This window comes from Narcine bancroftii, chromosome 12 (genome assembly GCF_036971445.1).
Source record: "Narcine bancroftii isolate sNarBan1 chromosome 12, sNarBan1.hap1, whole genome shotgun sequence".
NCBI classification, from domain to species: domain Eukaryota; kingdom Metazoa; phylum Chordata; class Chondrichthyes; order Torpediniformes; family Narcinidae; genus Narcine; species Narcine bancroftii.
This window is the reverse complement of record NC_091480.1, coordinates 21,503,921-21,529,718: the sequence shown is the minus strand read 5'-3', so window position 1 is coordinate 21,529,718 and position 25,798 is coordinate 21,503,921. Positions and strand designations below refer to the sequence as shown.

At 41.7% G+C, this 25,798-nt stretch overlaps 1 pseudogene; it reads left to right on the top strand.

Annotated features, from left to right (window-relative positions):
* The window catches only part of LOC138747165 (probable G-protein coupled receptor 139), a 43,220-nt pseudogene extending 19,611 nt beyond the window's left edge, over positions 1 to 23,609 (top strand).
* The last annotated feature ends 2,189 nt before the right edge of the window (positions 23,610 to 25,798 follow it).

Genomic DNA, 25,798 nt, shown 5'->3' with positions numbered 1-25,798 from the left:
TGATTTTCATTACAACAATCCCTACAGTGCTTTGTAAACACAGAAAGTGGGAGCTTTCCCTGATATCTGCATCTAATACAACAATATGCAGGCAACAAAGAATTAGATTGAATCCTACAGGGAAAAAAAAGTTCCAAGACTAAGTGTGGAGAAGGAGACAGCTGTTAAAGTGGGTCTTGTAAAGAAAGTATGCTGCAATTACTTACAGTTCTTTTCCATGGTCGCACCTTTCACCATGTTTGTGACTGCCTGCACCAAGATCAGCCAACCTGACTTCATTCTCTTTGGTTTCGTTCCCTAATCTGGAAATTGATTTTTTTTAATTCCACAGTTTACAATATATAACCATTGTGTACAACAGGAAATCTGATGCTGAACCTTATAGGGTCTTCACCTTCCATTTTTTGATGTTCTGAAATGCTACCTTTTGCTCTTTGCTCTCCATCTTGCAGTCATCGTCTCACTCTGACTGCACGCTCTTGCCTTATTCATAAGTCTATCATATGGGAACCTTTTGAGAATTTTTTTGGAAATCTGAATAAATTGCTTCCATCACATCCACTCCATTACCTCTTTAAACCAAGATCAGAGCAGTTGTCAGGAAGTGATGTTGACAATCTACAAAAATTCTTTTTTTCCTAATATTGGGAACTATTAATAGTCAAATTGAGGTGACATGTGAGTGCGAAGAGAAGGATGAGAATCATTGCTCTAGGCCCAATTATTACTGAAAATATTTTGCTTGAGAAAATTTCCTTTGGGGTTATGAAACCATGCACATAATGAGTCAATTAGGGACAGTTAAAACAGTGGTTTTCAAAACTTTTACTTTCCACCTACATACCACCTTAAGCAATCCCTTACTAATCACAGAGCACCTATTGGCATAGCGGTATGTGAGTGGAAAGATAAAGGTTGGGAACCGCTGATTTAAAGTAAAAATATTTAAATATTTTGGGATGATTTACTCAGTTAAAGGATACCAATTGTCAATCTCACAGCCACCTATTACCCACTTCCTTCCAAAACCACTTTCCCAACTGATTATTTCTGCCCATCTTCCTTCACCCCTCCCCTGTACCTACCAACCTCTGTCTATCCTCACTCCCCTCCTCTTTGTAGCAGTTATCTTCCCTCTCCACTCTCAGCTGAATGCAGAGTCTCAATCCCCTACAAATGTTACTTGACTCTCTAAATTCCTCCAGGTGTTTCATTTTTGCTAATCACAGAGCGCCAATGGCATAGGGATTACTTAAAGTGGTATGTGAGTGGAAAGAAAAAGGTTGAGAACCACTGCTCTAGACCCCAATGGATTTTATCCACTTTGAATTTGATTTATTTATTAAATATTTATCTTATTTTAAAAGAGGAATATAATTTCCTAACTCATCCTCATGTCATGGTCACAAAATCTATTTCCCCAGGAGATGAGGTCGAAACATGAAGGGCAGATTACAGCGATACTTTCCAGAGGAAAATTATATTAGACTCAAGCTGAAGACAGAATTTAAAAAGTGAAAGAAAATTCCCTATGTTACTGAGTAGAAATAATTGCCTGTCAAGCTCCCTTGAGAAATATGTTGTATGTGTTGAAGTTTGTTTACAGTAGTTTCATATTAATTGGATTACGCCATTAAACGATCGATTATTACAGACTGAACACAATCCTTTCCAGTTGATAATGGACTTCCCATAGCTCAGTTGATTTTGTGAAATTCTAACATCTTATTTAGATATTTCTCTCTGAAGGGAAGCACTTGTTTATCGATGATGATTCTTGACTTTCTACTATGAGATTGCCTTATTTTGATATTACACTGGTGTAGCGGGCTGCACCGATCTGCAAAGTGAACCAGGTCACGGAGGTGCAGGCTCGCGCAGGGCTGAAAGCCCTGAGAAACTGGGAGTGTTGCCGGCCCTCCAAGCCGCCATCACAGTGGTCCCGGGGCCACCAAAGGATCATTGAGGTTGTGCTTATAAGCTTACACGTGAGTTCCAGTAAAATCAAATAAAAGGAGCGTTGCTAGCCCTCCAGACTGACGTCACAATGGTCCCAGGGCAGCAAAGGATCATGGGGGTTATGCTTATGACGCTAACCGTCTCCTTGAAGTTGCCTACATTCTGGACCTTTCAGGCTGTGGTCTGGTTCCAGCAGGCTGAGGCTCAGTTTCATGTTAGGCAAATCACCACTGACGCCACAAAATACTATTACGTGGTCAGTTCTCTAGGCCAGGAGTCCGCCGGCAGGATTGTCAATTTCCTGCAGCAGCCCCCCACCGAAGACATGTATGAGGCACTCAAAAGTGCTCCTCATACACATTTTTAGGCTCTCCCGCCACGAGTGAGTTGCAAGGCCTGCTGCATATGCGCGACCTGCGTGACCGCACACCATCTGCTGCATACCCTGCCTGCAGTTTGAGCACATATTCCTAGAACTGATGCTGGAGGACATTCACCTGCTCCTGGCTGATGATGACTTCAGCAACCTTCGCAGGTTGCCTGTGTCAGCCGATGTACTATAGCAGGCTAAGCAATGTGACCGACCTGTCATCGACTACGCAGGCAAATCAATGTGGTGGAGCAGCCATTGACTGGGTCGCTGTGTCATGCCAGGGTGTTCGTACTGCTCCAGTGCTGGAGAAGGAAGCCTAACACAACTAGGGACAGCTCAGAGAAGAAACGGTGGTGCTACTACCATGAGTGCTGGGTTCTGCTGTCCGCCGCTGCCAACCACCTTGCTCGCATTAGGAAAACATCTTGGCTGACTGTTGTTGTTTATGATGGTCAGCCGCAGAGATAGCCTGCTCTATCCGGTCAGCGTTTCCTGGTCGACACGGGAGCAGAGATCAGCTCCCATGAGCCGGACGTTCGTCCCAGAAAGACCCAGCTTTGCCTCGCTAGGGCTAATGGCAGCAATATTCCAACATATGGAGCGTGGACCATCCCTCTGGAATTCAGCCCCTGCCAATTTAAATGGGCCTTCACACTGGCAACCCCTGCTGGGCGCAGACTTCTTCTGAGCCCAAAGCCTCCTCACGGACTTGAAAGGGAACCACTTAGTGAATTCTAAGACCTTCCAGTCCCTTGCCCTATGTCAGGTCACTTTACTGACACCTCACTTTGACTCGGTGACTTTCTCTCACAACGCTTACGCCAAGATCTTAGCAGAGTTACCGAGCATTGTCATCCCCACTCCCCTCACAATTCTCCTCAGCCATGTGTCCAGCACTACATCCCCATAGAGGGATGACATGTATGTGCCCGGACCCACAGGCTGCCTCCTGACAACCTGCAGCTTGCCAAGGAGGAGTTCCGCTAGGTGGAGGAAATGGGGAGAGTACAACGCTCTGATAGTCCATGAGCATCCCCCCTGTACGTGGTACCCAAGTCATCTGGTGGCTGCAGACCTGGTGGTGGTTATTGCCGGTTCAACAATGTCACAATGGCGGACAGATACCTGGTTCCCCAAATTCAGGATTTCACCACCAACCTTCACAGCACGAGGATCTTTTTGAAAATCGATCTGGTTAGGGGATACCATTAGATCTCAGTGCATCCTGATGACATCCAAAAAAAATCCTCATCAGTCCTTTTGGGCTGTTTAAGTTCCTGCGTATGCCTTTTGGATTAAAGAATGCAGCGCAAACCTTTCAGAGGTGAAAGGACTCGGTAGGTTGTAGCTTGGACTTCATCTTGATCTATCTGGATTATGTTCTTATTGCGGTGAGCCCACCTCACTGACAAAAGAGGAAAAACCCAACACCCAACCCCAACCAACCAATTTTCCCTTGCAACTGCTGCAACCGTGTCTGCCTGTCCCGCATCGGACTTGTCAACGAGCCTGCAGCAGACGTGGACATACCCCTCCATAAATCTTCGTCCGCGAAGCCAAGAAGAAAGAAGAAAGAAGTCCCATTAGGAGCACAGCATGCCCCTGGGCTAGTGTCTCAGCGAATACGGACCAGCCATCAATCCTGCCAAATGCCAGTTTGGGCTGACAACCATCGATTTCCTCGGGCACCGCATTGACCATTCTGTGGCATTGCCGTTTCCTTTCAAGGTGGAAGCTATACCCAGGTTTGCCTGGCCTTCCACATTTAAAGGTATGGTAATTTTCGACCATTGCTTACTGCCAGTGGCAGCCAGGATCATGCAACCACTCTTCAAACTACTCCCACCTGGAGTGGAATGAAGAGATGATTGCAGTTTTTGACAAAGCAAAAGATGCATTGGCCAATACCACCATGCTCATACACCCAAGAGTCAATGGGCCCACAGCCCTCATGGTAATGTGTCAAACATGGCCATAGGAGGTATCCTGGAACAGCTGTTTGATGGTAGCTGGAAGCCACTTGCCTTTTTCATTTGGCAATTGAGGTCACCACAGCAGAAATACAGAGCGTTCGACTGAGAACTATTGGCCCTTTACCTTGCCATCCGCCATTTCCAATACTTTCTGGTAGGGAGAGATTTCATCATTTTCATGGACCACAAGCTCTTGACATTTACCTTTGCTAAGAGGTCAAATCCGTGGTCCATAAGATAACAGCGGCATCGCTCCTACATCTCAAAATACACCACTACCATCAGGCACATTGCAGGCAAGGGCAATCTCATGGCAGATGCACTCTCCTGTACGTCCATTCAATTGATCAGCTCTTTGGCTCCTGGGATCGACTACATCGATCTGGCAAGAACGCAACTATAGGATACTGAAATACTGCCCTACCGTACTGCCATTTCGGGGCTCAAACTGGAGGACATGAGGTTTGGATCTTTCGGGGCTACACTTCTCTGTGATGTATCCACTGGACAGCCAAGATCAATTGTCCCGGTGGATTGGAAGCATCGTGTGTTCGATGCCATTCATGGCTTAGCACACCCATCCACATGTGCTACGACGCAGCTGGTTGCTGACAGGTTTACGTGACTAGGCCTGCGAAAACAGGTCAGCCACTGGGCAAGTACTTGCATACACTACCAGACGTCCAAGATTCAGAGGCACGTCAAAGCCCCGCTCCAGTCATTTCTCCTAACGGACAGGTGTTTCATCCACTTGCTCATCAATATCGTTGGTCCCCTGCTGATCTCCAGAGGCGCAATGTACCTGTTCGCATGGTTGACAGGTTTACCAGATGGCCAGAGGCAGTACCATTCTCATTCAGATCCACGACGTCTGCACCAGGGCCCTCATCGCTAATTGGATAGCCTGTTTCAAGCTGCCAATGAACATAACTTTGGACAGGGAGGCACAGTTCACCTCAACACCATGGTCAGCACAATCCCAGTTCCTTGGTACCCAATTACATCGCACAACTGCTTACCAACCCCAGTCCAATGCCCTCATTGAGAAGTTTCACCGTCAACTGAAAACTGCCCCGATGGCTTCACTGACAAATTGTCATGGGTGTTACTGGGAATTCGCAGGGTGCCAAAAGAAGATTTGGCCTCATAGTCCGCCGAACTCGTGTATGGAGTCGCACTTATGGTCCCGGGTGAATTTGTACCACCGGCCTGAGGACAGGAAGAACTGCCAATAGCTCTCCTGATGCAACTTCGGGAGAAGGTCTGCACCCTGGCACCTGCCCCAAACTCACACCATGATCTGACTGCCTCCTATGACCCAAGGGAGCTCAAGGACAGCCAGTATGTGTTTATGCGCAGGGGTACACATCGAACTCCACTTCAGCTGCCAAACGAGCATCCTTACAAAGTACTCCAACACAATGGAAGAACATGTGTACTGGACATTGGAAGCAAGGAAGAAGCATTAACCATTGACCGCCTCAAGCCGGCACACATCGACCTGGAGCTGCAAGTCCCGGTAGTCGCCCACCTAAACGAAAGAACTTTGTACAATGACTGGACTCATCATCTCTTGTTGGGGGTGGGGGGGCGGAAGGTGGTTCATTTAGCAGCCTTTGCTGATCCGCAAGTGAACCAGGTCACAGAGGTGCAAGCTTGTGCAGGGCTGAAAGCCCTGAGACACTGGGAGTGTTGCCAGCCCTCCAAGCTGCCATCACAGTGGTCCCGGAGCCACCAAAGGATCATTGAGGTTGTGCTTATCAGCTTACATGGGAGTTCCAGTAAAATCAATTAAACCGACTCACACCGACTGCTCTCTTTGTTCACTACGCTGGCCAGATTTAAAAATCAAAAGCTAATTTTACCTGCTCAACAAAATTCATAAAGAATTTAATAATTTCAGATGTCTACATACAAGCTTTAGTTTTCTTTATTAATGTTTTCATCGATATCTCAACTGTTAAAAATACATTTAAAAAATACAGAAATGCAGAAAAGGGTCACAGCAGAGAGATCATTTCATCTTTCTATGCTTGCTATCTCCTTTTCCCACTTAAGTGTTATGACAAGGTCCTGACCTGAAATGGCATCTGACCATTTCTCTCCCTGGATGATGGCTGACTTGCGGAGCCCCTCCCGATGTCACTGTTAGCTCAAGACTCCAACATCTGCTTTGTCTTGTCCTGTGGCGGCCCGCAATTGTGGAGATCGGGCCGGCACATCGCGCGGCCGCAGACACGGACAGAAATCGTTAAAGCATCTCCTAGGACAACAAACCGGCGGGGGTAGAAGCTGAGGTAGCATCAGACCAACAGCACTAAAATAGCTGCCCAGCTAACTCAGCAGAAACAGGCTGGGGAAGGAGGGCATTCATATGCTTGGATGTTCCCACCTGCTATTGTTATTCATGTGGATGACTCAGTCAATCAGCAAAAACAGCGGGAATTTGAGCAGTATAAAAGCAGCCTTTCCAGCCCTAATAAAGGAGTGAGCTTAACCTGCCACAATGTGTGTGTGTGTGTGTGTGTGTGTGTGTGTTTCTTTGTAGCGGTCTGCTACAGTCCCAATGTTCTTGGAATCCACTCTTGAAAGAAGGTTATTGCATCAGGACCTTCTATTCCTTCTTTGAGTCTACAATTTTGACATTATTTCTTCTACTATGGTTCTCTATCAATCTTATCCCAAAGTTTGACTTTTTCCTGAACCCAAGCTTTAAGGCTCTTATCAAAATCTGTAACTTAATCAATAACTTTGTCATATTTCTTTTCTACAAGACTGAGTCTTTCACTTAGAGATTCTATTACACCTTCCATTTTTGTTATTACTTTTAAAATGTTATCCAGCTTTTTATTTGTATTTTTTCCTTCTTATTCAAAGTTTTCAAGAACAGACAATCAGCAGATAACGTAACAAATCTTCTTAGCCTAATCCATTTGGCCCAGAAGAGGTGAACATAGTGTGGCAGTTGCCTTGGATGCAGAAAAGGCCTTTTATAGATTGGAATGGGACTTTTTATTTAAAGTACTAGAGACATTTGGAATAGGTCAAAAAATCATAAGTTGGATTTGAGCTCTTTATGAGCCAAAGAGTAAGGTTGTGACCAATGGCCAAATATCTTCAATATTTCCACTATCTAGGTCTATTAAACAAGGATGTCCATTGTCACCAGCCCTCTTTGTACCAGCCATAGAACCCTTGGCTGAAGCTATTCAACAGGACCCAAATATTAAAGATGTGCACAAAATTAGTCTTTTTGCAGATGATGTATTCATGTATCTGACAGAGTCGGTAACATCTCTACAAACACTGCACTTGCAATTGGAAGATTATGGGAAAGTTGCGGGATACAAGATAAATTGGATTAAAAGGGAAATAAAAGCTTTAATGAATGGAGACTACGCAGATTGCAAAAGACTCCAACATCTGTAGTTCTTGTATTTTTCCAGATCATTTCTTTTGCAGACTTTGAGAAGAATTGCTCTTTAAATTGACTTCTTCAATCAACCTAATGCCAACTCATTTACACAGTTGAAATGCTTTATTTTCTTCAGACCTCCAAACTCTAGATTTGTCATCTTAACATTCTGCAATTTAATTGGCAAATCAGTAATGGGCAACCAGAAGCAACTGTAGAAAGAAAAGAAAATGAGTCCTGTAATCTGAAGATGCTTATGGAAGTTTTGGAAATAGCCTGCGGCAATGCCAACATTTTAAAGAGCAGCTCTTGCTGCCATCAACCCTGATTCAGCAAGTATTCATCCAATTAATACGAATCACCAAAATGAATGCAAGATTTGACTTTGTATATATCACAAAGAAAAATGATTTATCAGAGAGCTGGTTTCTTTTCATCCCCAAATGGTTATCCTTGCCAGTAATAAACATCAATGGGCCCAACAAATTTGCAGCTGGTGTTAATGCTGGCAAGAGAATAGCACTGCAAAAGGAGTCATTACAATCTGAAAGTGGAGTAAAGAGCAATCCAGGCCTCATTAAACTCCACTATCAGGCTTCTCAGTTTCCGGAAGCGTCCATGGTGACTGACTCAGAATGAAGAACTGAAGTCATTTACAAATAAAGTTATGTAGCAGTCATTGATGCTTGTGGGATAATCAAATTACATAATAGTAATGTGGATTAGCCACCCACTGAGCAAGCAAAGGAACTTAAAAGAATGTTTAAAAAGATTCCTGGCACATAATGTGAAATCTGAATAATATATCCATAGTACAAACTGAGGGTGAAAGCTTCTCTGTGACAGATGTGTTGAATTTCTTGATGTTCTCTGTTACTTAAGATAATGTATTACATTAAATTCTTTTTGGATATGGGCACGTCAGTGGAAGAAGGTTCCAAATTCACTGCAAAATCTTATCCATTGAGCCCTACAAATATTGGATGAAGACTTGACCCCATGAATAATTCTTGTCTACGTGTAGTCCTTTATCCAAAAGCTGCTGTCCATTTTTGTTGACATTCAATTTTGAAAAGATTTAGATTTCAGATTTATTGTCAGAGTACATACATGACATAATATACAATCCTGATATTTTTTTTCCTGCGGGCCTGGCAGAATCAACACTTAATGGCAGTGGGGGGAAAATTGACTCAACGTACACATGTAAAGAAATAAAAGAATATAAACAAACTGACTGTGCAATACAGAAAAGGGGGGGGGGGGGTAGAAATCAGTAAAGTGTAAAAGTAAGAGTTCTTCAATGAGTCCCTGGTTGATTTTATTGTTGATGGTGGAAGGGTAGCACCTGTTCCTGAACCTGGTGGTGCGAGTCTTGTGGCACCTATGCCTCTTTCCTGGTGGTAGCAGTGAGAACGAAGCGTGTGCTGGTTGGTGTGGATCCTTGATTGCTGCTGCTCTCCAATGGCTTGAGAGAGGTCCAATAACGTGAATACCATGGATCCGGTCAGCTTGGAATACAAGTCATGTGGAGTGGGTAGCAGATATTGGTCTCAGCTGGGTTTATAGTCTCCACACCATTTTCCTGGAGTTGAGCACAGTCATTACAACTTCTATAGTCGTAGGTTCCAAAAATGAACCCAAACTCCATGAATAAGAAGCAGTCAGTGCCCAAGGCCCTTCGAGAGCCCTGCTTGTGATCAGCACTCTCACAGATCCCAGTTTCAATACCAGGTTCCCAGAAGCTAGTCACCATCAGCAGCCATGTTGATTTGTTGCTGCTGTGCTCCTTCCCCTGTAGAGTCCTCTCTCAGACTTCTTCTCAGTGGGGGAGGGGGTGTGTGATGGGCATTCTGCCTTGCACCAGTCTGCTGCTCTCTTGGTATCTGAAAACCTTGGGGTCTGTGCTGTCTAACATGGGCACCACCATTTGGGGCACGAACCTCCATTGGTCTTCGATATTAAAGAAAAATCCATGTCTTTAATATGTGACAAACTACAGTGGGCTCAGCACCAATTTCTATGCCACAGGCCTCCAATCTGAGTGACAACCCTCCATTGCAACCCTATCGCCTACCTTCAAACCGATTCTCTATCCAATTGGCCAGCTCACACTGTATCCCATGTAATCTGACCCTTCGCATCAGCCTACCACGCGGGACTTCATCATAGAGCCTGGCTAAAGTTCATGTAAACAATATCCTCATCAATTTTCATGATCACCACTTAAAACAAATCCATCAAATGCGTAAGACACAAATTCCCATGCACAAAACCATGCTGACTAGCCCAAATCAATCCTGCTTTTCTAAATGCAAGCAGATAATTTCTCTCAGAACCTCCTCCAGTAATTTACCCTTGAATGGCATTAAGCACACTAGCCTTATAGTTCCTTGGCTTGTCTTTGCTGCCTTTACAAAATAAAGGCACCCTGCAGTCTTCCAGCACCTCACTCACACCCACTCATCATGCCCTGAGATACCCTCAATCAGGACCCAGGGATTTACCCAAATTATGCATTCAGGAGACGCCCAGCTCCTCGTCTTCTGTAACGTTGACTCTTCAAAACATCGCTAGTTGCTTTCTCAAGTCCCTTCCCTCCATGTCTTTCTTACAGGAAGTACAATATTCGTTCAGGACTTCACCCATTTCATTGATCTTCAAGGGGCCCATTCTCTCCCTAGTTATTCTTTTGCCGTTAATATACTTGTCAAATCACTTAGGATGCTTCTCAACCTTGGGTGCTTGATGTGCACTCTGTGAACCAAAGAGCCCTTTTCCCATACTGTTTGACTGTAATAATTTTGTGTGTTGACTCAACCATCACTTAATATTATTGGCCAAGACTTACACAGCAAGAAATTATCATTCCCAGACATTGTGCTTCCTCATTAGTATACTTATGCTTTTCAAAGGTTTTCTGTTCTCTTACCAATTGAATGGCATAACATTTTCCCATGCTCTTTCCAAAAGCATTTTTTAAATTGGAAACACAAGAAAGCAAAAATGGTAAATATTCTAACGTCAATCAAAAAACCTGCAATGTTCTTTGACTTAATGTAACTTAGCTGGCAATGCATTTGGCAAGGCTAAAAGAGCTTTCCTCTTCTGTTGTATTATCGACCTGAGCTATGCTGCACAAAAAAGAGATAACAATCAGCAGGAAGCTTGGTCATCTGCACAGAACAGTCACACGCTGTGAGCAGGGCATCTGCATCTCCTCCCAATGATGGGGGTGGGGGTAATGAAAACGGGAACGATTCCCACAACAAAATTAAACGAGGTATTCCATCATTTACTGTATCGATTTCAGTACTGTTGAGAAAGGGAGGATTGATCATTCGGAGACTCATTTACTTCCTTAGAATTGCAACATAACGTCAGATTTTGGAGAGAAATAACTGTGTTATATGATGCAGAAGACCAGATTACAATCAGAAAGGACATTTAAGGTCCAGGTTATACTTGGAGATTTTTTAAATATTTAGCTTTATTTTAAGGATGTTGGATTTCAAATGCACCTTCCAGTGGTGCATTAGATGATGGTTTCCTACAGATTTATATTGCAAATATCCATTCCAAATAGTCTGACACAAAATACATCCTGAGAACCCACTACTCTAATGCTGCTCGTTTCATCAAAATTCAGCCCTCTTGAATACATCATAGAGTGAAGCAGGTAATCATTTATATTTGAAAACTTTCACCTCAACAGCAGATCTCACCGGAAATCATTTTAGCCTCTCTAGTTAAGACATGTTGAGCGGGCAGCACACAGGAAGGGGTGCAGAAAGCCAAACTGGAAGCAAACAGTGATATTTCAAGGTAGCAAGTTACCCTTGGTTGATTTTAAAGGAACCAAATTCCAGAAGAGGGATTTATCACATGAGCCCCTAGATTATTTATACAGTACATGTAACCACTTGCAACTACAGTGAAATCTCTGGTATCCAGCACCTAAGGGGATTGGTAGATGCCGGGTAAGTGAATTTTCCAGTTGCTCGAGTCTGCGCGTTGTGGGAATGGAGAACCAATGGGGTGGAGTGCCCATTTCAAACTTCCGCACGTTCTACCCATTTATTTCCCCTGATTTGTTTTGTTTGCTGGTTGCTTGAAGGTGCCTGTTGCTTCATTTCCAGATAACATGGATTTTACTGCATTATTGTTAAAAGGAAGTAATAAATAAGACATCTAGAGCATCAGCTTCATATTCCATCTGGGCACCCTCCAACCAGAGAGTATTAACATCGACCTCTAGTTTCCACGTGCACCCCCCCCCCCACCCCGGCTCTCCCTTTTCCCCTATCACTATCTTCTTTCCTCTAGCTCTCACTTTCCATCTCCCTTGGTTTCCTTTCCTCCATCTCTGCATTCACAGAGACCCCTCTCCCAATCAACTCTCAACTTTCCTGCCCTCCTATCCATGACTAATTATGCCCTTTTGCCTATTGGCCTGTGCTCCTTGCCTGCCCTATCCTTCCTTTCCCCCCAAGCCTTTTTATTCAGGCACCTGCCAGCTTTTTCTGCTCAAACCTTGAGGAAGAGCTCAGGCCCGAAACATTGGTTATATATCTTCACCTCCTATGGACACTGTGTGACCTACTGAGTTCCTTTAGCAATTTTGTGTTTCTAAAACCCATGCCAGGCATTTGTTTCCTGCATTATGGCACCTGTTTATCCTATCGCTGCCAAGTTAGTGAGTCAGAGCCCGTGGATCAAGTTGCTGGCATGACTGGAGATAGAGGGAGCATAACTCCTCTTTCTTCAACACAAGGTGTGAATTGCTGTAATTGCTACATTTCCCCATGTTGTTCAAATGAGGTGCTGGGCCTCAGGCTTCTGTCTGAAGTTAGCAGATAGAAGCGATTGTGACCAAGGTGATGGAGATCGTTTATGATGTTAGTTAATGTGAGCTACCTTCTTGAGGCAGCATCCCACCTGGATATTTTTAATAGATGGAAGGTCAGTGGGAATCAAATCTCATTTCCCTTCAAATGAACAGTAATTTGACTCTAGGAAAAATTTAAAAAAAATGAGCCCATTATTTGAAAGGTAAGAGATTGTTGAGCATTGCAATATAGGTAAATGTGGATGTCCTTGTGCATAATTCAAAGTTACAGCAAGTAATTACCAAAAAATTACAGAATATTCATTGCCAGAAAAAAATTACAACAAAAATAAAGAGGGTACATTTCAGTTTTAGAGATCCCATTTCCACTAAAAGTGAAGCGGCAATACTCAATCTGCATTCTTTGACTTAACTAATATCTCTCAAACTTTCAATAACTTCAGATACACTCTTCCATGACTGGAAATTGCTTTGTCCGTGGAGATCAAGGTCATAATTAAAGACAACCAAATGAGTAATTGAAATTCACCCTGACAGAATTCACAAATCACAGCCCAAAAATTTGAGATATTGTTCTCATAATTGGATTATCTATTTATTCATTATTAAAGCTCCACACTAATTGGTCGAGTATTGTTAGCATTCTGGTACACCATACACGCACATCACAGTAGTAGGCCCTTCTGGCTCACAAGCTCGTGCCGGCCAAATATCCTAATTAACCTATAACACCCATATGTTTTGAAAGATGGAAGGAAACCAGAGCACCCGGAAGCAACCCACTCAGACACAGGAAGAATGCACAAATTCCTTACGGACAGTGTCAGATCCCAGGTCGCTGACACTGTAATTGCAGTGCGCTAACCATTACGTTAAATGTTCCGCTCCTGGCCTTTTGAGTATTGGTCTCATCAATGATACAGTGAGTTAAATGATAATTGTGGGGAAAGAACTTGCAAAACATCAGAATGGAACATCATGTTTAAAGCAAAAATATTGGATCATTGCAGTGTTCTGCAAGGAAATCTGATACCATGGATCTGTGAATCTCATAACTGAAGTGTTTTCAATTTACGAGACTTTGACAAACACTGTTAAGATCCCCTGAACACCAAGAAACATGGTTCTATTTCTTGCTTTTTATTTATTGCTGTTATTATCACCTCAGCATATCCCAAAGCTCTTTACAACCAATGAAGTATTTGTAAAGTGCAATCAATATTGTAGCATGGAAATGCCACAGAGTACACAGAACAAGATCCCACAACAGCAATATGACAACCAGCTAATTTTCCATTCCTCTGTGTTGGTTAATTGGTCATGGGTGAGAACTTCCATGTTCTTGTTTATAAATTTGTGGTCAGATGAGATTTCAATTCATTCTAACATCACTGACAACACCATTAACAGTGAACCATTCTCTCAGCATTGCATTAGAGTTGTAGAGCTTTACAGCATAGAAAAAGGCCCTTCAGCCCAACTTGTCCATGCAAACCAAGCTGTCTCTCCAAGATAGTCCATCTGTGTTTGGCCCATCTCAACCTGAGATGAGGCTAGATTCTGTGCTGAAGTCCTTGCAATAGGACTTCAACCTACAATTTAAGTTCTGGTGAAAGATTATCAACCAAAAAAATCTCTCTTCACAGATGTTTTATTTCATATTTTAAAAAACTCCAATCTTTTGCATTTGAACCAAGTTTTAGAGGCACAAATGCTCCAAGTGCTGGCACCACAATATTATAAAAATGGGACCATGATATTTTAATCATGGTACGAGTACATATAAAGAAAATCTGATAAAAACTAGTTGGGGACTCCAATATTGGAACCATAGTTACTCCGAAGGAATTAGTGCAATGGAGATGTATTTTCCAGCTTCCTGTTGATAAATGTATGCAATTAGAAACACTTTACTGTTGGTTTATGTGATGAATGCCTGGGCTAATACATAATAAAACAAATTTTACTAGCTGACTATGGGCAAGATAAAGACAAAAACTAAGTGATTTTACATTGCTCTGTCCAAGGGGTATTAAAAATCTCTCAACCCACCGATGATGAATAATTTTTTCTGTGTGAATCTACACTGCATTCAGTGCTCCTCTTGCCCAATAACAGTGTCCTTGGAATTTGATTTGAGAAGACATTGAAAACGTGATGGCAACACCATGAATCTTCTTGTGCATAAAGGACCTTTCAGTGGTCAGTTGAGTGTTTATCGCAGCATTGAAAAGATATGGATTTGAAAATAAAACATCAAAAAATGTATTCAAGTCCCCACATTGATTGAGAACTAATGCTATCATCGTTAATGAATCACGCGCAACAGTTTCAATAATCTTATAATATTGAAAAACTTTAATATATTTAACAAAGTCATTGCTAATAAAAACCATTTAAAGATGAAACGGGTTTTAAAAAATCTATTACTCTCTCCCACTAATTTGCAACAGCAAACAGAGTTCGAATTTTAATGTAATTTAATTTTGACATACGTCACGGTAACAGGCCTTTTGGCCCACAAGTCCTTGGTACCTAATTACAACCACTTGGCCTACAACCCACCGAACATTTGGAAGGGTGGGAGGAAACCAGAGCACCTGGCGGAAACCCAGATAGACATGGGGAAAACATACAAACTCCTTACAGACAGCATAGGATTTGAACCTGGGTCACTGGCACTGTCATGCCGTGTGTTAACCACAACGCCTAACCGTGCTATTCTCCACTAATTGTGCCATCCTGTGCTAAACATGCTGCTCTTGGCGAGATAGTTGTGAAAACTGGACAGAAACAACAACAAATAGAAATAGTTACTGGTTAATTTATACTTGAGAAAAGGAGTCACCTACAGGAATAGGAGAGCAATCAAGGGCTGCACTTCTTGACATCACCTTGGAAATCTAACCACCTTTATGGACAGTGATAGCAGGTTACAGGCGATAGTTACAGATCTGTGACATGAAGATCCATTTTGAGGTTGATATTATTAATGAAGGATAAATAGGTTTAACAATTGGTAGAGAATAGGCTGAAGGTTTTATTGGAATTTTGCAGGAGCAAGGAGACCATGTTCCTCTTGGTCCACTTACATTGCTTTAAAAAAATCTCTGGTTTTGGAGTTGCTTTTACTGTCATCATATGGAGGGATGAACGATTTTTTTTAAAAAACTTTGACTTTATTTGAACCTTTTTTTTTACATAAAAAGTTAATGAAAATGCTGTTCAATTTAGCTGTCCAGTTTCATATGTCACCTTGACCAGCCTTATCACTTGCGTCTCTCGTAACTGATCAAAACCTGGATTTTTGTTTGCAATGCGGTTCCACGCAATAGAAAATTCTCTTGACTAAGTCCCATCCTGAGCAGAGGTTGATTTGTAGAATTATCATTATTTGCTGCACTGCTTGCAACCACATTAGAACCAGATTCAGTTGTAACAATGAAAAGGTGATTAAAGGGTTGGAAATAGTTGGGTCTGATCTTCAAAGAGCCAGGAAGGGCAAGATGGACTGAAATTTCCCCTACTTTGTTCATTTCCTTTGGTATGCAAGGTCCAGCCATCCATAGGTGGCCATAAACTAAATGACTTGCAGTTTGGATTCATCTCCTTGATTTGGCCTGGAGACACACAACACTACATGTTTCTATCATCAAGGGGTATTAGGGAACCAAAGAGCTTTCAAGGTTCATGGTCACCATCACTGATTCTGCCTCAGAAATTCATCCCTGATCAGTAACCTAACTCTCAATGAACTGTCGTTGGTTTTCAAAATTCAGTTCTTTGGTTTCAATGGAAATATTTTGGATGCATATTATAACGTAATGATGCAACGATACAGTCTACTTACAGCTACCAGACAGGGACACAATTCTTAGCAATTAGCCTCTTATTCATGATCAACAATTAAATGCTCCCTGATATTGTGGATTTATTCATGCCTCTTATCACTGGATTATTGATCCAGGTTGTAGTTAATAGTCCAGCCATATAACCACAATGTTATTTCATTCTCTGTCTGATTCATTGATTGTTGAGTGACTGTAGTCCATCTCCAGGAGTGAACTAAATGAAACCAACTCTAGAGAAGCTCAAAAGGATAACATACCAGTTTTAACTCTTTAACTTTACTGGAAATGTTTCAGCATATTACTGGCATGTGCACTTCTCTATACAGTAGAGCCTCTGGTATCCGCCACCTATGTGGATTTGTAGATGCTGGATAAATGAATTTTCTGGTTGCGTCTGACTTACTCTTACAATGCCTAACTAATACACTTACGTTAAGAATAAACAGTTTAAAAAAACTATACTGTACTCACACTGAACAAAATTCTCTTGCATGAATATATAAACCTTAAAGAATTTTACTTTGTCTTCAGTCACATTCTTTGAAGACATTTAAACTTCACTGCATCTACAGGTTCCTCCCCCTCCACAGAATCACCCGATAGAACAATAAAATTCTAGATGATTAACACTTCCGCCCCCTCCTCAAGGTTTACAGATAAAGCCTCTAATCGGGGCAGCTCTTACTAAGCAGAAATGAGAAGACACTTTGAGAGGGTCACCCCAATGGCTAGTGGCATCAATCAGCTCTTCATCCTGGACGATGCAACTTTATTCAAACTTAATTCAAATAGTTGTTATGAGCAAAGCATGACCAAAGAACTCCATTGGCTGAATATTTGCTCCCATCTTCAAAGATTTATGTGTTTTACAATTTTAAACATGTATTTTTTTTTTTTATTTTTTACTTGTAATTTTATTATCATTTACTTTAATTTTTAAAATTTATTCTTCTCAATTGGTTGGGTGAATTCCAGATATCAGGGACAAAAGACAAAGGAGGAAAAACCCAACACCCAACCCCAACCAACCAATTTTCCCCTGCAACTGTGTCTGCCTGTCCCGCATCAGACTTGTCAGCCACAAATGAGCCTGCAGCTGACGTAGACATTTACCCCCTCTATAAATCTTGGTCCGCGAAGCCAAGCCAAAGAAAAAAATGTATCAAGTTCATTTTATGCATTGCCAACTTTGTGTGGGAAATATTGGCCATCCCACATCTAAATGCTGCCATTTATGGTCAGGAAATTTGTCTCCGTGTGAATGTACATGTCCCAAATGTTCTAATCAAGTTCCCATTTACACTGAGAATTAGCCCACAAAACCGTTATTGGAACTGCAAGTCCACTGAATGGACAGGAATGGTTGAGGGAGAAGGGTATGACTAAGGCATTTTACACATTTACTAATTGTGCTTATATTTTGTTTTCAATTATTTAAGATTATTATGGTTATTTTTCCTTTTCTGTCAAGGTAGCTGGAAATAGATTAAAACCTGGAGAACTAATCTTTAAAGACACTGGACAAAACAGAAATAAACTGAGAAAAATGCAGCTTTGCATAGGATTTGCAGGCACCAATGCTAACTCTCCACCCCAGTCCTACAAAACAACGAGAAGTGTAAACTTCTCACAATCTAACTGGGTGGCATGAATGATGTGGTTGAGCAACCGGCAATATAGACAACCTGTAAGACATGGATGCGAGTTGACTACAGAATGATGACCTTTCATTAGCTACATATCAACTGCATTTTGAATGTACAAATTATGGACAGACTTTTAAAATATTAGCAATCTGCGTATTATTCAATATTCTACCAAGAACTATTAGAACGTTACTTCTATTCTCTGAATGATTCATCACACTGATCCCACCATAATTAAAGTATACGCAAGAAAATGGGTGACACACATTGGGAACCATTCTCAGGCAGTAATCACTCCCAGAGCTGAATGGTCTTTCATTACTTTCTTCAACGCCACCCAATTGTTTATGAGGACATTTTAACAACTCAATCAACTTGCTGCCTTCTGTTTCTCGACAAACATTAATTTTCTTTAATCCTCCTGCAAATAATCTAAATCACTTTGGTACAGGACTAGGTTGACATTTTTATGAAACTATTTTGAAGTAGTTTATAGTTTAAATTCTTCTGGCAGCTTATTGGTGTTTGTAGTCTTTACATGTGTGCATTGAACTTAACTCGTCTATAAAAAGCAGAAAATGGTAGAGATAAAGTAAGCTTGTAAAGGCTGAAGGAAGGGCGGCGAAGTGTGGAATGCCTCCGATGGGATAAAAGCAGGGTGATTGTGGGGCAAGGTGAGAACAAGATAATTTGGTAAATGGGTTAACAGAAGCAGCTAGAGAGTGAAACCAAGGACAAAAAAACCCAGAAATTGTGAAGTCCCAGCTTGTTTAAAATACACTTTGTGAGATACACAGATGGGAATGGTTTAAAGGAATATGGATCAATTGCAGGCAGATGGGATTAGGTCAAGGAAACAATTTGGTTGGCATGGATGAATTTAACTCAAGGGCATGTACCAGTGCTCTCACTCTATACTTGTAATCAACATATTCATCACTGAATGAAGAAACTCCCAACTAGCATTGTACAACCCAAGTAGAGTCTCCAATTCAAGTACAATTGGAGAGTCAGCAATTAACTATGTTTATAGTTGTTCAAAATAAAAGTGGTTTAATTGCTCAAGTTTCTACTCAAGCATAATTGCACAAAACCAAATACAATATCCCCTGCAATCCAATTCTATGGATTACTGTTTTAGAATATATCTGCAAAGAAAAAACCTTGATACATTAAATGATAATCTGGTCAGTATAGCTAAAACAGTTTTTTTTTAATTTTGCAAGTTCACTTCTTAGTGTAAATGACTTTAAATAGATGAAAATGACTTTAAAACTTGATGGAGAACCATTTGTTTGTTACTAGTTTAGAGCAGTCATTTCCTGTGGATGGATTTTTTTTTTTTAAAACTCAACTTCTTTTAAATATGCCTTTGTGCCCAAAAGGACCAGTTTAACTTTTGAAGTCAAAGAAAAAAAACAACAACTTTTTGCCCCCAAAAGGTTTGCTTCCTGAAAAAAATTGAGGATTATGACAGACAAGTTCAAGATGAACACAAAATATAATTTCAGAATGCCTACATCATGTAAGAAGTTGGAGAAACACTAAATAAACTTTTATTGAACTTAGCAGGTTTCATTGCATAATTATGCTGACACATTGTGTTAGTTCAAGTAAGTGTTTTGTCACTGATTTTCATTTGTACTCAACATTTGTGTCAGTGTCCAACAATAGTTGGCCAGCATTGATGGATTCCAGTTGTCCTGATACTGCTCTCCCATGGTCCCAATGTCCTGGTGAAACCTTTGACCATGTTCATCATCGACTTCCCAAGATCAGCGGGGATGAAGTCCAAGTTCAAATGCAGAAAATGATTTTTTAATGACATGTTGCACTCACGTTTTTGTAGGCTTGAAGCATGTTTAAAAATATAGCAGGAAATCTCAAAAATAGGTTACATCTAAAAAACAGTTCATTATCGGAAAATTTTAAGGTGTTTTTTGTGATCAGCAGCCCCAAAATCCATAAAAGACACCCAAAACTGTTCAGGAAGAAAAAAAATCTTCGTTGTTCAGTGTAATTAGTTGATATTCTTTAATTTCATCTCAGTGTTTGACCAATCCTGCAAGATTGGCTTCTTTTTTTATAGACTGACGAGAACAATCAGCTTTCACCAGTTTCAGTGATTTCAGGTACATTTTGTATTTCAGATTTGCTACATCATGTTGGAAGTTGGAGAAACACTAAATAAATTTTTATTGAACTTAGCATGTTTCAATCCTCAAGCTCTTGGCATTCTGAGATGTTCGATACAATTTAGTAGAAATGAACCGGAAGAGCCCATGCCTTAGCCTGCATAAATTTTCCGGCTTCACTTTTAAACTCTATTCCTTGTCAACATTTGCCCTTGCTGGAATGTTGGAGAATTTTACAACAAAGAGCAGTGTACCCAAACCCCAGTAGGGATCCAATGGTCTGACTTGGAGTAAGGGAGAACTCCACCAATTTTATTGGGGGTGGGGGGGGGGGAAGTGAGAGACTGAAGTTGGTCATAGATGGGAGCGAGAACTGAAGCATCAGCATTTCCAAGAACATGTGGATCTTCCTATTAATGAGGGGGGAGAGAGGGGAGAGAGGAGAGAGAGAGGAGAGAGAGAGGGGAGAGAGAGGGGAGAGAGAGGGGAGAGAGAGGGAGAGAGAGGGGAGAGGAGGGGAGAGAGAGGGGAGAGAGAGGGGAGAGAGAGGGGAGAGAGAGGGGAGAGAGAGGGGAGAGAGAGGGGAGAGAGAGGGAGAGAGAGGGGAGAGAGAGGGGAGAGAGGGGGAGAGAGAGGGGAGAGAGAGGGAGAGAGAGGGGAGAGAGAGGGAGAGAGAGGGAGAGAGAGGGGAGAGAGAGGGGAGAGAGAGGGGAGAGAGAGGGAGAGAGAGGGGAGAGAGAGGGGAGAGAGAGGGGAGAGAGAGGGGAGAGAGAGGGGAGAGAGAGGGGAGAGAGAGGGGAGAGAGAGGGGAGAGAGAGGGGAGAGAGAGGGGAGAGAGAGGGGAGAGAGAGGGGAGAGAGAGGGAGGAGAGGGGAGGAGAGGGGAGGAGAGAGGGAGAGAGGAGAGAGGGGAGGGAGGAGAGGGAGGGAGAGGGGAGGGAGAGGGGAGGGAGAGGGGAGGGAGAGGGGAGGGAGAGGGGAGGGAGAGGGGAGGGAGAGGGGAGGGAGAGGGAGGGAGAGGGGAGGGAGAGGGGAGGGAGAGGGGAGGGAGAGGGGAGGAGAGGGGAGGGAGAGGGGAGGGAGAGGGGAGGGAGAGGGGAGGGAGAGGGGAGGGAGAGGGGAGGGAGAGGGGAGGGAGAGGGGAGGGAGAGGGAGGGAGAGGGGAGGGAGAGGGGAGGGAGAGGGGAGAGGAGAGGGGAGAGGAGAGGCGGGAGAGAGAGGGGAGAGAGAGGGGAGAGAGGGGAGAGAGAGGGGAGAGAGAGGGGAGAGAGAGGGGAGAGAGAGAGGGGAGAGAGAGGGGGAGAGAGAGGGGAGAGAGAGGGGAGAGAGAGGGGAGAGAGAGGGGAGAGAGAGGGGAGAGAGAGGGGAGAGAGAGGGGAGAGAGAGGGGAGAGAGAGGGGAAGAGAGATGGGGAGAGAGAGGGGAGAGAGAGGGGAGAGAGAGGGGAGAGAGAGGGGAGAGAGAGGGGAGAGAGAGGGGAGAGAGAGGGGAGAGAGAGGGGAGAGAGAGGGGAGAGAGAGGGGAGAGAGAGGGGAGAGAGAGGGGAGAGAGAGGGGAGAGAGAGGGGAGAGAGAGGGGAGAGAGAGGGGAGAGAGAGGGGAGAGAGAGGGGAGAGAGAGGGGAGAGAGAGGGGAGAGAGAGGGGAGAGAGAGGGGAGAGAGAGGGGAGAGAGAGGGAGAGAGAGGGGAGAGAGAGGGGAGAGAGAGGGGAGAGAGAGGGGAGAGAGAGGGGAGAGAGAGGGGAGAGAGAGGGAGAGAGAGGGGAGAGAGAGAGGAGAGAGAGAGGAGAGAGAGGAGAGAGAGAGGAGAGAGAGAGGAGAGAGAGAGGAGAGAGAGAGAGAGAGAGAGAGAGAGGAAGAGAGAGAGGAGAGAGAGAGGAGAGAGAGAGGAGAGAGAGAGGAGAGAGAGAGGAGAGAGAGAGGAGAGAGAGAGGAGAGAGAGAGGAGAGGAGAGAGGAGAGAGAGAGGAGAGAGAGAGGAGAGAGAGAGGAGAGAGAGAGGAGAGAGAGAAGAGAGAGAGAAGAGAGAGAGAGGAGAGAGAGAGGAGAGAGAGAGAGGAGAGAGAGGATCCTGCACCAGACTTGTGACAACACAAATGTCACTGCTACTCTTTCAGAGTGTGCAATTTCAAGGAGTTGCCAAGTGAAATAAAGTTAATGTTTATTTCATTTACTTCAAGGAAAAAATAGAAATTTATATTATTTTTAGATGCAATTTGACAAATGGCTGGAGAAAAACCAGTTCATCCTCTGTGTGTATTAAACATGCAAACACCACTTCACTTCTGAAATTCTATTAACAGGGGCAAAATTAAGAGTGTAACAATACAGCATCCTGAGTTTAAGGTACACATCCAATACATCTACCTCTTAATTCATCTTCAGGGAAATCGAGCATGTACTATGGAGAAAAGTGTTTAAAATATTATTGTGCGTTGCAATATATTAATGAGTTAATGAGGTTGTTTTTCTTCCACAGCTAACATCCTCACGGTTATCATCCTTTCTCGGCTGGTGGCTCGGAGACAGAAGTCCTCTTACAATTATCTCTTGGCATTGGCCGCTGCAGACATATTCATCCTTTTCTTCATTGTCTTTCTTGACTTTCTGCTTGAAGATTTTATTCTCGGCCAACAAATGCCTCAAGTTCTGGACAAAATAATTGGCGTCCTGGAATTCTCTTCTAATCACACATCTATTTGGATAACAGTTCCTTTAACCATTGACAGATATATTGCAGTATGCCACCCTCTTAAATATCATACAGTGTCCTATCCTGCACGCACCCGAAAAGTTATAATGAGCGTGTATATCACTTGTTTCTTGACCAGCATTCCATACTATTGGTGGCCAAATATTTGGACCGAAAACTATACAAGTACATCCATGCATCAAATTTTGATCTGGTTCATTGTTTTACTGTATACCTGGTACCCTGTTCAATATTCTTTGTGCTGAATTCAATTATTATCCACAAACTTAAAAGAAAAAGCAACTCCGAATGAGAGGTTACTCCACAGGGAAGACCACTGCAATCTTGCTCACGATAACAACCATATTTGCAATACTCTGGGCCCCAAGAATGGTGATGATTCTCTACCACCTCTATGTCTTGGCCGATAAACAATGGTTGGTTGGTGCACATCGTGTCAGATGTAGCCAACATGCTTGCTTTTCTGAACACAGCAATCAATTTTTTTCTATATTGCTTCATCAGTAAACGTTTCCGCACAATGGCAGCTGGAACACTAAAGGCCTTCATTAAATGCCAGAAACAGCCAGTGCAATTTTACACTAACCACAATTTCTCAATCACCAGCAGTCCTTGGATCTCACCAGCCACTCCCATTGCATCAAGATGCTTGTGTACCAGTATGATAAAGATGGAAAGCCTCTGAAGATATCGCCATGAACTGAAAGGTTACTGCCTCAGAGGAAAATCTTTCCTTTGGCTGAATTGTTATTTGAAGATCAGAATGCCCAGTCATTTAACATCCATACGATTGCCTATTTTAATGCCAACTTCTACCTTTCCACCATGTTAACATGACTTTGTGCACATTTGAGCTGTTAATAACTTCTACACATTTGGCATTAATAATGCCATCTCCAAGAGCAAATATACACTGACAGGAAAGTCACTGTGAAATCTTTGCACAAATAACAGGGCAAAAAAAGTGTGGGAGGTAGCAAAAAATACTTGCAAACAATAAAGTGCATAAAATAAAATTACTTGTATCTTGATTGACAAACATATACCAAAAGATTGTATGTTGTGTATTCTCTAGAGTTGTTAAAGGTTCTATAGTACAATTTAAATTGATCCAAATTGTTAAGATCGTACAGTGTAAATATAAATCAATGTTTTCTGCCAATATATTATTAATTTATTAAGCTTTGCGAATCGTTTAGGGATGCACTCAGGTGAAATATTTGAGTAAATTTAAATGTATTGCGTGGTTTGTTTTAATTGGAATTTTCAAACAATTATTTTCTGCAAATTCAGAGGAATTTGCTTTAACAATTACGAAGAGAGTTTGCAGAGCCATTTACAATTTGTGTTGCGAAAGGTTCAGCTAATTAGTAAGAGCGGCTGTTGATGGCTCAGTGTGCATTATTTTTTCCAATCGATTGCTTTACAATGAGAAAATATTCACTTCCACACAATGTATTTTAATACATGTGTACTTTGTAGACAGAATTAAAGAATGGTCTTTGATTGTTTATCCTGAATACAGGAGTTTATTGAACTTTTTGTAACAATCAATAAGAAACAGTTGATCAGCAAATGCCAATTGCACTTAGAAATCTTGAAATGATTGTTCTGTTAGAGGCACTTCAGACATTTAATGAAGTACAGATTTTGTAATTGTGTATTATTAACAAAATTGTGAGGTGCAATGTTCGTGCTCATTTTATAATTAGGCAACAAAAGAGATCAACAGTGATTCCAGCCTGTTGCGACACACATAACTGTATTCCATTTAAATAATAACTCTTATCTTACTTTAAAAATAATAATTGTGCAGAATAAAAAATAGGTTTTCGTGCTGCACATGTTGAAAAGATCATTATATCCCTTGCTCAAAACATCTAGAACATGGAAAAAGATTTTAAGCATTTGTTGGTAATAAAGTAAATAATGGTCATATTGTGAATGCACTGTGATTGGTGAACATTATTATTCTCGCTTAGGACAATTTGCACAATAACTGAAATGAATGCTAGCTGAAAGATTCACTAAATGTTAATTTTTTTTGCATATCAGCAACTTAAACATTTTATTGCCTTAATTGTTAACCTTTTAAATCCAGAAACGGGATCCACGTGCTATCTTTCGCTGTTTTTTTTAAAAAAAACACCAAAGCCGACACTTTCCACAGGGCATACTAAATCAGATTTAATTGCTTTTTTTGGTCATGCTTCTGAAATTTAAATCTAATCCAAAATTTTTAAAAAATCTATTTTATTTGCATTTGGAATTCTATCATTTTATTCCAGGAAGTGCCCAAAGTTGTTCAGAATTGACGATGTGAATTTACTCCCTTAACTGGTTGTTACACATTGATTTCCTTTTTTTTTAAAATGGGGATTGCATATTTTAATTTTAAAACAAGACTTGGCATTTTGTACACTCTCCAAGGTAAATCACCAAATACAAGCACATGAATAAGTTTCTTTCTTAAATTGTTACAATAATTTGTTTAAAATTCAATATTTTTCTGGAATACAATACCTGAATCTAAATGTTTTGCATATTTTATACTATGGAAGGTATTGAACGGAATATGAAGTGGCTAGTATTATATTACATAATTTTAAAGTATTATGAACAAAGAAAAACTTTCCGATTGTTGTCAAAGTATTTTTTTTTAAATAAACATCACAAATTGATTGTGAAGTGGAAAGAAAATATTGAAAATATAATTGTGAACATTTCAACATGAGAAATATCAGCAACATCTTTTTTGGGGTCCAATATGATGATATTTATCATTAGGATACCAACACCCATTAAAATATCAATAATATCTAGCTTTCAATAAATGATTCATGGATCTTCCAATTGCCAGTGACTTCACTGTTGTAAATCAGTAATCC